A 15,966-nucleotide genomic window follows, 5' to 3' on the forward strand; every position below is an offset into this window, starting at 1 on the left:
CTTCTTCAGAGAAGTTTCTCTTTAAGTCTTTCGCCCACTTATTTATTGGGCAGTTGTTTCTTTGAGGATTTGTTGTTGGGGGGTTTAATTTTTTGAGTTCCAGGTATATTTTAGATATGAGACCCTTGTCCGTTGTATGGCTAGTAAAGATCTTCTCCCAATCTGTGGGCTTTCTATTGATCTTGCTAGCTATGTCATTTGCCCTGCAGAAGCTCTGCAACTTTATGCAATCCCATTTGTCCAACCTTTCTTTGATTTGTTGTGTTTCCAGGTCTCTATTCAGAAAATTTCGGCCTGAGCCAAGGAGACCCAGGGTTTTTCCTATTCCATCCTGTAATGTTTTCAGAGTGTCTGCTTTGAGTTCAAGGTCTTTGATCCATTTGGAGTTGATTCTGGTGCAGGGTGATATATAAGGATCTAGCTTAAGTTTTCTACATGTAGTTAACCAATTTTGCCAGCACCATTTACTGAAGAGGTTGTCTTTCTTCCATTCTATTGTTTTAGTTCCCTTATCGAAGATTAGATGGCTATAGGTCTGTGGGTTCATTTCTGGGTTTTCAATTCTATTCCATTGGTCCTGAGGTCTGTTCTTATGCCAATACCAAGCTGTTTTGATTACTATGGCTTTATAGTAGAGTTTGAAGTTTGGTATTGATATTCCTCCAGCAGTGTTCTTTCCTTTGAGGAGCATTTTTGCTATTCGGGGTCTTTTATTGTTCCATATGAATTTTTGGATTGCCTCTTCTATTTCCTTGAAGAATGAGGGTGGAATTTTGATAGGTATTGCGTTGAATTTGTAGATAGCCTTGGGAAGTATTGCCATTTTCATGATGTTAATCTTTCCAATCCAGGAGCATGGGAGGTTTTGCCATTTTTTAAGTTCTGTGTTGATTTCCTTTTTCAAGATTTTAAAGTTTTCATCATAGAGGTCCTTCACTTCTTTAGTTAAGTTAATTCCTAGGTATTTTATTTTTTGTGGGGCTATTAAAAATGGAGTTGCTTTCCTAATTTCAGCCACACTTTTCTCATTGTTGGCATACAGAAAAGCCATTGATTTTTGGGGGTTAATTTTATAACCTGCTACTTTGCCAAAGTTTTGAATCAGCTTGAGTAATTTGGGAGTGGAGTCTATGGGATTCTTTAAATACAAGATCATGTCATCTGCAAAGAGGGAGAGTTTTATTTCTTCTTTCCCTATTTGGATCCCCTTTATGTCTGCATCTTGTCTTATTGCTGTAGCTAGGCATTCTAATACTAGATTGAAGAGAAGTGGAGAGAGTGGGCATCCTTGTCTTGTTCCTGAGTTAAGAGGAAATGGCTTTAGTTTTTTACCATTGAGTATAATGCTGGCTGTAGGTTTGTCATATACAACCTTTATCGTATTGAGGAATGTTCCATGGATTCCTAATTTTTCCAAAACCTTCATCATAAAGGGGTGTTGGATCTTGTCGAATGCTTTTTCTGCATCTATTGAGATAACCATGTGGTTCTTATTCCTGCTCCTGTTGATGTGATGAATAATATTAATTGATTTGCGTATATTGAACCAGCTTTGCATCCCTGAAATGAATCCTGTTTGATCGTGGTGTATGATTTTTTGGATGAATTGTTGAAGTCGATTGGCCAAAATTTTGTTGAGAAGTTTTGCATCAATGTTCATCAAAGAAATGGGTCTATAGTTCTCTTTCTTTGATGAGTCCCTGCCTGGTTTTGGGATGAGGGTTATGATGGCTTCATAGAATGTGTTCGGTAGTGAGCTTTCTCTTTCAATTTCATTGAAGAGTTGGAGGAGTATTGGTGTGAGCTCTGCTTTGAAGGCCTTGTAAAATTCCGCTGTAAAACCATCTGGTCCTGGACTTTTCTTAGCTGGGAGGTCTCGTATTGCTGTTTCTATTTCAATGCTTGATATGGGCCTGTTAAGCTGGTTTAACTCATCTTGGTTTAGTTTTGGCATGTCAATATTTGCTAGGAAAAGGTCCATTTCTGTCAAGTTCTCAAACTTATTTGCATAAAGTTTTGAGAAGTATTCCCTTATAATGTTCTGAATCTTGGTTGTTTCCGTGGTGATGTTTCCATTCTCATCTCTGAGTTTATTAATTTGGGTGTGTTCTCTTCTTTTTCTGATAAGATTTGCTAAGGGTCTGTCAATTTTGTTAAGTTTTTCGAAGAACCAACTCTTTGTTTTGTTGATTCTTTCTATAGTTTTTTTGGATTCTAATTCATTTAATTCTGATTTAATTTTGATTATTTCTTTCAGTCTACTGGATTGGGGTTTATCTTGCTGCTCTTTTTCAAGGAGGTTTAGATGTGTCATTAAATTGCTAGTTTCAGATTTCTCCAATTTGTTGATGTAGGAGCTCAGAGCTATAAACTTGCCTCTGAGTACTGCCTTTGCTGTGTCCCAGAGGAGCTGGTAATTTGTGTGTTCATTTTTGTTGAATAGCATGAACATTTGAATTTCCTTTCTAATCTCTTCCATGACCCACTCTTGATTCAGCAGTGTGTTGTTCAGCCTCCATGTGATACTGGACTTTCTTTGGTGGCTTTTGGTGTTGAGTTCTAATTTTATTCCCTTGTGGTCAGAGAGAATGCAAGGTATAACTTCAATGTTTCTGAATTTAGACAAGTTTGCTTTGTGGCCTAAAATGTGGTCTATTTTAGAAAACGTTCCATGTGCTGCTGACAAAAACGTGTATTCTGATGCTGCTGGGTGAAATGTTCGGTAGATGTCTGTTAAGTCTAGTTGATCTATGCAGCTGTTTAGATCTGCGGTTTCTCTGTTGAGTTTTTGCCGAGTTGATCTATCTAGTGGGGAGAGTGGTGTGTTAAAATCCCCAACAATTAATGTCTTTGCATATATATGGGATTTGAGGGAAAGTAGTGTTTCTTTGATAAATTTGGGTGCTCCATTGTTTGGCGAATAGATATTTAGAATTGTAATATCCTCCTGAAGGAGAGATCCTTTAATTAGTATGTAGCGACCTTCTTTATCTCTTCTCACGAATTTTAATTTGAAGTCTATTTTATCTGATATTAAGATTGCAACTCCCGCCTGTTTATGGGGGCCGTTTGCTTGGTAGATTTTGTTCCAGCCTTTAACATTGAAAATGTGTTTGTTTTTACGGGCAAGATGTGACTCCTGCAGGCAGCAGATAGAAGGGTCTTGTTTTTTAATCCAACTAGACAGTCTATGTCGCTTAATTGGAGAGTTCAGTCCGTTAACATTAAGAGATAGGACTGAGAGGTATTTGGGAGTTCCTGCCATGTTATCCACCTTCTTGGGGGCTGCGAAAACTAGGTTCTTCCTATGGTTCTTGGATTCTCAGTTTAGGTGCAGTTTCTTGGCCTTTGTTGCGGTCTTGTTGGTTTTCTATGTGTAGGACATCTTTAAGAATCTTTTGTAGGGCTGGTTTGGTGGAGATGTATTGTTTCAATTTTTCTTTGCTATGGAAGGTTTTTATTTGGCCTTCAGTTATGAAGGAGAGTTTAGCTGGGTACAGTATTCTTGGTTGATAGTTGTTTGTTTTTAGGGCATGGCATACATCATTCCAGGCTCTTCTTGCTTTGATTGTCTCTGCTGAGAAATCTGAGGTGATTCTAATTGGTTTCCCTTTAAAGGTGATTAACCTTTTCTCCTTGACAGCTTTAAGGATCTTTTCCTTGGTCTGAGTTGATCCTGTGTGGATTATAATGTGACGGTGGGATGTCCTATTCTGGTCTGGTCTATTTGGGGTTCTAAAAGCTTCTTGTATCTGAATAGGCCTATCTTTTTGTATGTTTGGGAAGTTCTCTGCTAGGATCCTGTTAAACAAATTTCCTAGACCATTAACTTCTGTTTCTAGGTGCTCCTCTACACCCATTATCCTTAGATTAGGCCTTCTGATGGTGTCTTCCAGGTGTTGGATAGATCTATCATACTTCTTGGACTTGTCTTGGATGGTTGTATGTTCTTTCTCTATAATATCTAGGCTGTCTTCAATCCCTGAGATTCGATCTTCTGCATGGTCTAACCTGCTGTCAAGACTCTCTACTTTGTTTTTTATCTCTTTTCCTTCTAATTGGTCAGGTTTGATGGCTTCAAGTTCTTTGTTGAAGCTCTGTTTTAGGTCTTGTATGAATTTCTTTACTTCCTTAATTTGGTGGTCAGTGTTTGTTCTCAAATCACTTAGTTGATTGGTTATGTTTTCTTTGGACTCCCATTCCTTCTGTTGGGTTCCATTCAGCATTCCCTTTGTGGTCTCCCTGACTTCCTTCAGCTCTTTGTTAATGGATTCCATGAATGCCTTTACTGATCTTTGTGTGTTCTCTACCTGGTCTCTCAATTCCTGAATTACTCTTTGATTAGCTTCCTCCCGTTTGTGGGATTCCTGCAGTTCTCTTAGAGTGTTCTCAGCCTGCTCACGCCATTCCTCCCTTTCTCTTTGAGTATTCTCAAGTTGTTCACGCAAATCCTGTATCATTTTTTGAGTAGCTTCCTCACGCTTATGATATTCCTGTATAAACTTTTGGGATGCCTCCTCTCTCTCCCTATCACGCTCATACAGAGTCCTTTGTAAGTTGTCAAACTTCTCATTTATCATATTTGCCACCAGTGTTTGTAGAGCTATTTGGGAACTCTCCTCTGGATTGTTCATTATCTGATCTGACCCCTGATTATCAAGATTGGGAATTGAGATACCCGGATTTGCCATTTTTCTTGTGTTTTTCCGGCTTACTCTGCCCATTTGAGATGAAAATAGCACCAGTTTTGTGCTAGAACACTATCTTAAGGCAACCATCAACCAACGTTTGCATTTATACAGTCAATAGTCTACAGATACAATCTAGTTCAACAGATACATCTATTAAACATCAAACAACTATATGTTAATGGGCTTCGAACCGCACAGAAAAATTTGGAAAACCAGAAATTTTTAGGGTTAGGGAGAGATGTGGGTAAAAATTAGGAATACATTGGTGTGGGGAGGCACAGGGAGAGTTAACTATGTCCTAATCTCAATGCAGGAAATAGGTTGGGTAGGATGCAAGTAGAGAGGGAGAGAAAAAGAAGAAAGGTAAAGGGAAATGAAAAGAGACCAGAAAAAAAATTAGAAACGTAAAAATTAATATAGTTATGGAGATTGAAAGACCATTTATTTAGAGAGGAATGTGAATATAATGAGAAAACAGGAGGGAGATAGAGGAGATGTGAAAAACTTAAAAAATGCTTAAAATATTATATAGGTATAAAGAGGTAGTACTGCTATTAAGGAATTTAAGTCTCAGAGGTTTTGGATTGAGTAATAAATTTGTGGATTAAGTGTGTACACAATGGGGGATAGGGTCTACTAGTTAACTATGGGTTTATCAGGATGTGCAGGACAAGAGTTAAGTCACATACAGAAGAACAAAAGAAAGGAAAAGGTGAAAAGGATGAGAAAGGGAGAAAAAAAAGATCAGAAGTTCAGTAGAGCTAGACAAAAAACAAAAAGATAATTAAGAAAGAAAGAAAAAGAGAGAGAAGACAAGAAAAGAAAGGAAAACGTACATTCACGTATTCCTAAAATAAAAATTATAAGAGGGAAAAAAAGTTACTGGAAAACAATTATTTTTTCAAAAAAGGCAAAAATTAAAGATTAATAAAAGTTTTAGAAACGGAAAAAAAAAATTTATATATATAAGGTACCAAAAAAAAAAAAAAAAAGAAAAAAGAAAAGAAGAAAAAAAAGTTCTTTGATTTTTTTTTTTTATTTTTTTGGGAGGGGTGGGAAGAATCCTGTATCTCCCTTTTGTCTGTAACCAGCCTCTTGTTGGAGTCTCTGGTCAGCTTGAGGTCCTGTGGCTTGATTGGTTTCTTAAGTCAGTTTGTTCGAACAGGCAGAAAAATGCTCTGCTTTACCCAAGATTTTGAGATCCCCCTCCCAGGTTAGTTTAATGGGAGGGTGATCTGCTTTGAGAATCACAAAAGAGGGGTGATGAGGCTAGGTTCTGGTAGAGTTGAGGCCTTTCAACAAACAGTAGCTTTTCCCTGGGGCTATTTTGTGAAAAATTCACAGAGCCCACCCTGGAGCCATTCTCAGGGTTTCTGTTTTTCAATTGATTGTGGTGGCTGCTAGAGGGAGGGGCAGCCTCTGGCTCTGGTTACCCAGTGAGAAGAGCCACTCCAATGGCTGGTGCCTGAGCTGGGTGACTTTTCCCTGGATGGAGCTGAGTCTGGCAGGTCACTTCGCCGTTAAGTTCTTGTGACCTGTTAAATGACTCGTTTTATTCCAAGGCCTGAGTTGGAGCTAGCAGCTCCTCCGAGCCTTGTCGGTATCCAAGATGGAGATCACCGGTGCTGGGGGGGAGGGGTGGCCTTCCCTCCTCTGCTCCCTGAGAAGGAGTGAGGAAGTCGGGCTTCTACGCACGCCGAGTCTTGGATCCTGGGTCGTCTCTGGTCTGCAAAGTGCAGGATGAAGTTGTCCGCTCCTTGTCGGTTCTTGCTGGTGTTGAGTAGAATCCTCTCGCCCGCTGCGTCTGGCTCCTTCGTCCCGGACTCTCTGTGTGAGCGCTCAGGTATGGCCGCGGCTGTGGTCGCCGCTGCGACCCTGCCGCCGCCGCGGTGGCTGCTGGCAGGCGCTCAGATGTGTCTCCTTGTCTTGGCTTCCCCTCTCTTGTCTAACTCTCTGTCCTGTGATGGCACACTTGGTGTGATTCTCTGGCTTAGGACTGTTCACTGGAACTCTAAAACTGCTTTCTATGCGAGAGCTTGTTCAGATTCCAGCTTCTCCTCCGCCATCTTCCCGGAACTCTGAATGGGTTTTTTTTTTTTGATGATTTCTAAACAAAATGATAATGTGATCATTATATAATCTATAAAAAATGTTCCTTTTCCGCAGATCCTTATTTCACAAATCTGAAATAAGACTCATTGGATTTGATTGCATTGATTTTGTTAAAATAGTGGTGTATTAATGTAAAAATATTTTTGTCTTATATACCTTATTTTCTTTCACAGCCCAGATATCTGATATTCATGTGTTCTGAAAGAAATCTTAATAAATTAATGATCTGACCATAATTTTTAACTGATGGGAAAAAAGAGTGATTTCTAATAATTATAATGTTTATTTTTTCTTTCTAAGGTGTTCTAAATGGATTATGGCTAAGGTTGTACAACTCTTTGAATATAATAAACTCATTCAATTAAACACTTTAAGTAAGTGAATCATATGGCATCTGAATATTAGCACCATGAGGCTGCTACTTTATTTTATTTTATTTTTTTTTTTAAATTTAATTTTATTTTATTTGAGAACATACTGTACAGAGGGGTTTTTATTTTATTTTTTGCCAGTCATGGGGCATGAACTCTGGGCCTGGGCACTGTCCCTCAGCTCTTCAGCTCAAGGCTAGCACTCTACCACTTGAGCCACAGTGCCACTTCTGGATTTTTCTGCTTATATGGTGCTGAGGAATCAAACCCAGGGCCTCTGCATTCAAGGCAAGCACTCTACCACTGAGCCACCTTCTCAGTCTCGAGGCTGTTATTTTTAAATGAAATAAAAAAGAAAGATGAGTTCAATAAAACATCTATGATGTATCTCCAACAAGTGAATTCTTAGTTAACTGATCAGTTTCAAGGGGAAACTTCTAAGTACACTGGAAAAAGAAAGAAAATCATGCAATTGGCAAGGGTGCAATAAGTATAACAGAATGCATTGAATTTTTATTTTATATCAGGTATACATATTTTGAGTGATAATCCCATTTACTTTCTGTGTCCACATTAGAAACTTGTTCTTCTTTATTATAATTTGCAAATGAGGAAGGTGAGGTGTTTATTTTGTTTTTGTTTTGTGAGAGAACCTTGATATGTCTTCCTGCCTGGGCTCAAACTCAAATCCTCCTGCCTCAGCCTCCTAAATCCTGGGATTACAGGTGTGTGCTACCAAACTCAGTGCTAGAAAATTGAGTTTTAGATGTAAGTAAAGCCAGGTTTGGAATTTCAAGTTTTTCTAATGTAGTTTTTAAACTACATCTTCCCATCATTAGACTGTAGTATCCAATAAAATATCAATGCTATGGATTTTAATGAAAAACTATACACATGCAGGTACATACAGATACAAAAATCATTGGGGGATGAGACATGACAAGTAGTTTGTATACCTCAAATCAGCCTGTTCTGCTGACAGTTGCTACCTACAAGCTCTAGGAACCTATACTGAGAAATCTATTTTTTTTGTTGTTGGTTGTGGGCATGAACTCTGGGCCTGGACACTGTCCCTCAGCTCTTCAGCTCAAGGCTAGCGCTCTACCACTTGAGCCGCAGCGCCACTTCTGGCTTTTTCTGCTTATGTGATGCTGAGGAATCAAACCCAGGGCCTCATGTATGCAAGGCAAGCACTCTACCATTGAGCCACCTTCCCAGCCCTATCTTTTTTTTTTGTATTGTTATTGTAGTGCTTATATACAGAGAGGTTATAGTTATATGAGTCAGGTAATGAGTACAACTCTTTCTGAACCATGTCTCCCCTTCTGTGGCTCTCTCCCAGTTTTCCCCTCCCAACCACAACATATCCAGTTCATTTTCCACATAGTGCCTAGTGAGTACCATTGTGGTATTTGTTCTACCCTGTTCCATCCTTTCTGTGTCCTCCCTTACCCTACCAAATACAAACAAACTAACAACACAAAAGGAAAAAACAAAACAAAAACAGCAACAATGGCAACTAAAAATGTTTCTTGTATCCTTTTCTTGGCATTCATTTCATAGAATGTTATATTACATGACCATCTGCACATAGCTATTGAGCATTTGTCAGCCACTCCTATGCTTATCCTCCTTTGACCTCAGTGTGAATGTCTAGAGTCCTGTATAATTAATATCTTAGTGTGTGTGCATATATATAATATATATATAATGATTCAGTGCATTTACTTGTAGATTTATAGACACATTCTAGTTACCACAAATGAGGGAAACCATGCAACCTACTCTCCTTTGGAAGTTAACTGGAAGCAAGGGGTATGGAACAAACTTCAACCTCAAGCTGGTTTTTTTACAGCTAGGCTTACTTTCAACTTCATTTAAATCAACTCTGATCTGTGCCCTCAACACATTCATGGCTCTTGAGAGTCAATGAACCTATGATTTTTTGTTTTTGTTTTTGTTTTTTTGTCGGTCATGGGCTTGAACTCTGGACCTGGGCACTGTCCCTCAGCTCTTCAGCTCAAGGCTAGCGCTCTACCACTTGAGCCACAGCGCTACTTCTGGCTTTTTCTGCTTATGTGGTGCTGAGGAATCGAACCCAGGGCCTCATGCATGCAAGGCAAGCGCTCTACCACTGAACCACCTTCCCCTATGATTGTCTTTTGAAAATTATAGAATATTATTATTGCAAGGGATCTCTGAAATTTTTTAGGTAGAGAGAGCCTAAGAAAATTTTACAAAATAAAGTAACTCTTTAGAAAACCATCAATCTAAACTATTTGAAGTGTTTTGAATCAAGTCCAAGATTCCTTATCCTTATCCTGATTATTCCTGATTAATAAATCTTAGCTCCTTTTTTGCTGTCCAATCTCTGATAATATCCAGTGCTGAGCCAATGATCAGATGCAATGCAACCTCCTTGGTCTCCGGTGAAGATTGCTTTCTGGTTGGACTCTGGGAAGAAACTTGGCCAGTCCACAGTCTGCTCCTGCCAATTCCAATTTCATCAGGGAGTAATAAAGAACAACAACACACATTTTTACTTTAATGTTCAAAGAATACTTCTGGATCATTGAATTTTGGACAGCATTTCGTCTGTGGGATGCAAATTATTCTAATTACAACAAACTTACTTCATAAAAAAGAAAGAACACCTGCTTTTTTTAGGACAACATTGGCAAAACAATAATGCATTGGATAAAATTAAGTTTTGCTTGCGCTTAATAGTAGTTAGGGAAGAATAAAAAAGAAATAAGAAAGTGCATATCCCACAAGGGAAATCACTGGCTGGTAGAACATTTTATAGAAGGGACATCAGGATTTCACACAGTGTACATTTGTACTGTGTGTCCTCCATAAAGATAACTCAAAAAAAAAAACAGAGTAAGGGCCTAGTCACAGTGATAAAAATTTCCTTTCAAGTTTTATTTGCAAAAACTCTCCTTGTCTTAGAAATAGAGTGAGAGACATGGATCAAATGGTAGACCACCAGCTTAGCAAAACTAGGCCCTGAGTTCAGCCCCTCTTACTGCCAAAATAGTGTGTCATGGTTGATTTTAGGTTGCTGAGTGGTTCCATTAGGCTAGATTAGGCACGGAAGTATGAGTTTACTGACTTTACTCCACTTCTTTAGGATGTGGGGCTTTATTTCAGATGTAGGAGTAAATGTAGCAGTGGCTTGTCTTCGTGATGATAAAAGCAAATGAAATCTCAAAAGCTGAAGACACTTTGGGAATGACAAATGGTGAATGTAATAGAAGGGAAAAACACAAGAGGTCAGAGGCTACACCTTATGCTGTCTGTGTGGCGGAGAATACCTTGAAGACTTTCAAAGAGTGAAGACAAGTCCACTCCAAGCGGCATGCTGGATCACAGCTGGATTTCTATGGGAAGGTCCACATGAAACTTTTCTAGAGCTTTTTCAGGGAGCTGACTTCCCTCTCCTTGCCTATAAAATGTTTTCTATTAGTCTTAAGGGGAGAACTAATTCCTGTCCTTTCTAGCTTCTCTTCCCCTAGCCTTCAGACCTTCGCAGAAATAGAATGTCCCCCTGGTATTGGGGGAGTCACTGCACCATACATCTTGTGTTCTGAAGCCCAGAAGCCTTCTTTCTCATTCTCAAAAGTCCAGATGAAAGTTAAGAGGTGTTTTTTTTTAAATTGGTCAATGTCTCTCTTTACTTTCTCTCTCTACTTCATCTTATGACAATGCAGATTCTTCTGCATGCCAACAGATCATCAAAAGGAACAGATGAGGAAAACATGCATGCACTTTGGTGCTTCAAGACTTTGAATTTTTTCATGCCAATAAATGCCCTGAGTCACTGTATGATTCCAGGTCTGACTGAAACCCAAATACTTATAATTCCTACTACCTCCTCCTGCCAAAGACCGCAAGCTATCTAGGAACAAGCAATTAAATGAATAACAACGGTTGTTTTTTTTCCTTTTCTAAGACAAGAAAAAAAGTCATTATTTAATCTTACAAAGCTGTACCTCCAAATATTAAGAATTATGGTGAATAATTCATCTTGAACTCCAAAACCCTCATCATAATGCCCATGTTTATCATACACTCCAGCTCCTCCTTGGTTCTTATTTTAAGCCCAATTCCCATTTTAACAGCCTAAATATAAATTGTACTTGTACACCTTTTCTCTCCCCTTCTGTGTTTTTAATGCTTTTCTTGTACCTGTAAGTCCTCTTGTCTGCACCAAACCTCCATCCCCTGTCAAAGAACAATTTGTAGTATGCATTTCTTGCAACCTGTGACAAACAGTTTATCACATACAACCAAAAGCCCATGTGAATTAATAATACAAAGATCCTATATTTATTATCACTAAAAAGCTGTTTTTCACAATTGGCATATGCTCTGTATTGATTGCTTTGTCTATGTTTTAAAGGCATGTGGCATTGTTTGCCCTCTGATCTTTTCTGTGGAGCTTCTCTGAAATGCATCTATTATGATTTATGGAAGGTTCTCAGCCTTGTCTAAACATTTGAATCACTTACAAATTAAAAGAAAAAAAAAACTATTGCTTAAGTTCAATTAAGTCAGAATCTCTGGGGTGAGTGCTGGCTGTCTGTAAGTAGAGGAAGCCTTAACATTGAAGGTTTTAAGAACTAGAGAACATCAACCAAACCAAGGATGTTGACTCAGTTCCTTGATTGTGGGTTGGTAGTCCTTAGCTGAGTTGAGTCTCCTAAGGTGATAGGAGGTCACTCTTGCTCACAATCAATGTTGTAGGTGATTGTGGATCAGTGGTTGTGTTTCTGTCCTCTGCACAGAAGGCTGTGGGGAGAAGAGCCGTGGAGCACACCTTCCTTCCATTATTCACTCTGCCATTCATCTGGCTTCTGCATTTTTCAGGTCGCTGTCACAGGTGGCACCCTGGGACAGCATTGTGGCTCAGAATTGAAGATCAAGAGATAGGAGACTTGCTCATCTAACGCTGCTCTTTAGGTGACCTCATGACTGTGTCCCATTTTTCTTACGGGAAAGATGGAGGATACAGTGCCATCTACACCTTGGGATTGTATGGAAAGAGATTACAGACAACTGACAAAATTATTTTTTTCACTGTGATTCTGTATGAATGATGAATTTGGCCCAATAGAAAATCAAAAGAGGAGCAGGGCACTGGTGGTTCACGCCTGTAATCCTAGCTACTCAGGAGGCTGAGGCCTGAGTTGTAGTTCAAAGTCAGCCTGGGCAGGAAAGTCCATGAGACTCTTATCTCCAATTACTCACCAGAAAACAGGAAGTGGTGCAGTGGCTCAAAGTGGTGGAGCACTAGCCTTGAGTGAAAAAGCTGAGGGACAGCGCCCAGGCCCTGAGTTCAAGCCTTATATCTGACAAATTATTTTTTTAAAACAGAAAGAAAATGAAAGGAGGAAAGAAATTCATAACAGTATGTATGTACCGATAGCAACCCAAGGAAAAACAAATTAAAAATAGATGAAAAACCCACATTGATGATCATTTCTGGTAATAATGAAACTTGTGAGAAACACTTGAGAAAGTGTTCTCACGTTTTGCTTTATCATAAATTTTGGATTATTAACCACGTGTGGGTTTTCCTGCTTATTCTTCCCTTTGAAAATGAAGCAGTATTCAGGACAGAAAACGGCTACTTTTGAATCGAACTTGAATTCTCTAAACTTCTGTCACTTCTGAAGCCAAAATAAAAATTCAGTCTTTATCCTTATGACATCCTCTGGGGAAATTTCACCTTCTCAGCGCAACCCCTGGGATCTGCTGCTGAAAGGCTGCCCGGCTGCTCTGGAGACAAGAGGCCGCCCTTCCCCCGAGATCACAATGGTAACTGCTCATTTTGGAAATGATACACAGCAAGTCTTTATTCTCAATGCATTTTTTTCAGAGAAGTGTCTTTCATTCTGGCCATGTTTGTTCTACTCTCTTTTCTTTCAATGTTTCTGAAATCAGCCAAGCCAAACACTTCAGTTTATGGTGTTCTAGGATGCCTAGTCATAAAAAAAAGATCCATGGAAACATGTCTTCCTTATAGAAAAAATTTGTGTATTGTTTATGGAGGCAATTAGCATTCAATAAATATTTATAAATTATCCACTAGTCTAAATGATGTGAAGTTTCCATCACCAGTCTTGCATGTCTCCATTTGCTTATGATTTTTGTTTGTTTTGGCTCCTGGTTTTATGAGGCAGGGTCTCACTCACTATATAGCCCATACTGACTTGAATTTTCAATCCTTCTGCATCAACTTCCCTGATGCTGGGATTATAGGCATATGACACTATGCCCAACTTCATGTCTAACTTTTGACAATAAATTTTTAAACCTTTACATTGATGAACATCTTTTGAAATTTACCTATCCATGTCAGAGAACTTCAGCTAACTTTTTTGTGTTGTTTTGTTTCAGGGTTTGGGGTTTTTTTGATAGTACTAGAAATTAAACTCAAGGTCTCACACTTGGTAGATAGTGCACTACCACTTGAGATATCCCCTCAGCCACTTTTGTATTGGTGTGTGTGTGTGTGTGTGTGTGTGTGTGTGTGTATGCACGTTCCTGCCAGAACTAAGGCTTGAACTCGGGGCCTTGCACTCTCACTTAGCTTTTTTAACCGTGGCTGGGATTCTGTGACTTGAGCTATGCTTCCAAGTTTCAACTTTCTGCTGGAGTTAAGAATCCAGCAGACTTGTCTGTCTAGGCTGGTTTTGAACTGTAATCTTCAGATCTCTTGAGTAGTTAGGATTCTAGATGTGATCCACCAGTATCTGGCTCTATTGTTTTGTTTCAAGGTAGGGTTTCACTTTATGCCTGGGCCTGCCTGGGCTGAGACCCTCTTACTTAGGCTTCTCTGTGTTTCTAGGGATAATGATGCATGGCCATTGTGCCAAGGAATTGGGCTGCCCTCATAGCTGAGATAGCAGGAGTGCACCAACATGCCCAACCGTTAGTTGAGATGAGTTTCACACATTTTTTTTGCCCAAGTTGACCTCGAACCATGATTCTTAGATCTCCGTCTCTCAAGCAGCTAAGATTACAGACTTGAGCCAGCACACCCAGCAATGTTTTTGCTTCCTCATATTTTAGTATATAAACATTTCGTTGTTAGGGCAATTACCTATTACCTCATGGTATGAAAACTTCAAGCATTTAAAAATATTTTCCTTAAATCTTAACAAAGCTTTCTATAATTTAATTTTAATTACATTCCTTTGAAGTTGAATAAAAAATGCATGATTACATCAGAACGTTTCAGTTTACTTTCTTCTCAGATTTAATATAGTATCTATATGCATATAAATCCAAACTCAAAAAGGCAAATTCCCTAAATTCTTTCGTACCAGGTGTTTAAGCAAGTGAGTCTATTTTCAAATAGTTTTTTTCTTCTTATCCTCTTTTCCCACCTTCCCATCTGTAGAAAACAGGGTTTGACAATGTTCATTTCATAATAACAAATCATGTTCCTCTTTATGATACTAACAAAATCATGAAGGTTGATAATGCTTTCCAAGGACATAGCTCAGATGAGGATACATGTTTTATCACTGACTTATATTCATGGGTTTTTCTTGGCCCCAAACCAACACAAATATTCAATGGCTAAAATGTTACAGAGACACTAAAATTGTCTGGTTTTTCTTCACTCTCCTTGTTTATTCTATTTTCCATAGCATAGTTGATATTTCAGCATCACTTGACTCCCAAGACGTAGACATCACTATGTTTTCTAAACTCTGACATTCTACAGAGCCTGCAATTCCCAGAGGAAAACCTTATTCTTTCCCTTTGTGTTTAACAAGATTCTTGGTCTGCATAATGAGTCCTCTCTATCACATCGTGATTTTTTTACCCTTTAGTTTAAGTTTAGGTATCCTTCCTCAGAAAACTGTCTTTAGGAATAGTTTTGCTTATTCGTATTCCTTCCATAACCCTCTCTTAGGCAAAAAAAAAAAAAAAAAAGTACTCTTCATTCCCTGGAAATTTTATGTTGTCTTTAGTAGTTATGTAAACACTTTCCTGTGCCAAATCTGCGGTGTTCTAGTTCCAGTTTCGTCAGCCCCTCAAAGCTGCTTAGCTGCAGCTTTGCTCTTACCACTCTTGATATACATCATTGTGTTGATCTTCCAACAGAATTTCCAAGGGAATGTACCTACAGCTTTAAGCAGAGGAGAGAAGTACAGAGGAGTAAGGCAGGGAGACCAGGGCTAGAAGGGGGAGGAGAGGAGATTAAGACAATGCCTATTACTAGAACTCCCCCTTTCAAAGAACTCTGAATGGGTGGGGTTCAGATAGAGCAGGGAGGCATGTGAGGGGTGAGATTGATTAAGATGCATTGTGTTCATAAATGGACACGCTCAACTGAAACCCCTTTGCACAAATACTTACATTTTTAAAAGACAAAAATAAACCAAAGTTTCTGTTTTAAAGATAAGAGAAGGTACCATGGTAGAGGAGGCATGGTGACATTTGTAACTGAATCTTCAGTTTAGTCTGATGAAGAGTAATAAAGAGAAGGTGACCAAGAAATGCTACCATGTTACACTTCCACTCTTGTCCATTACCTAGATCCAACACAGGCTCCATTTCCTTGTTTAATTTTTTCTCAGTTTAAAATTAAAATGCAAAAGAGAACCTATAAGCAGCACACATAGCCGAAACATTCCTTCATTCTGCCTAATTTCTCCCCTATAGATCCAGTCATTACAGAAGACTCCCACATATTTCCCCAACAGTCTACTCGTCCCCCACCCCCCACTCCCTTGCTCCTTTAGTAACAACATACTGCTGTTAGACTGTGA

The sequence above is a fragment of the Dipodomys spectabilis genome, unplaced genomic scaffold (assembly GCF_019054845.1).
Source record: "Dipodomys spectabilis isolate Male_0828 unplaced genomic scaffold, ASM1905484v1 ptg000138l, whole genome shotgun sequence".
NCBI lineage: Eukaryota > Metazoa > Chordata > Mammalia > Rodentia > Heteromyidae > Dipodomys > Dipodomys spectabilis.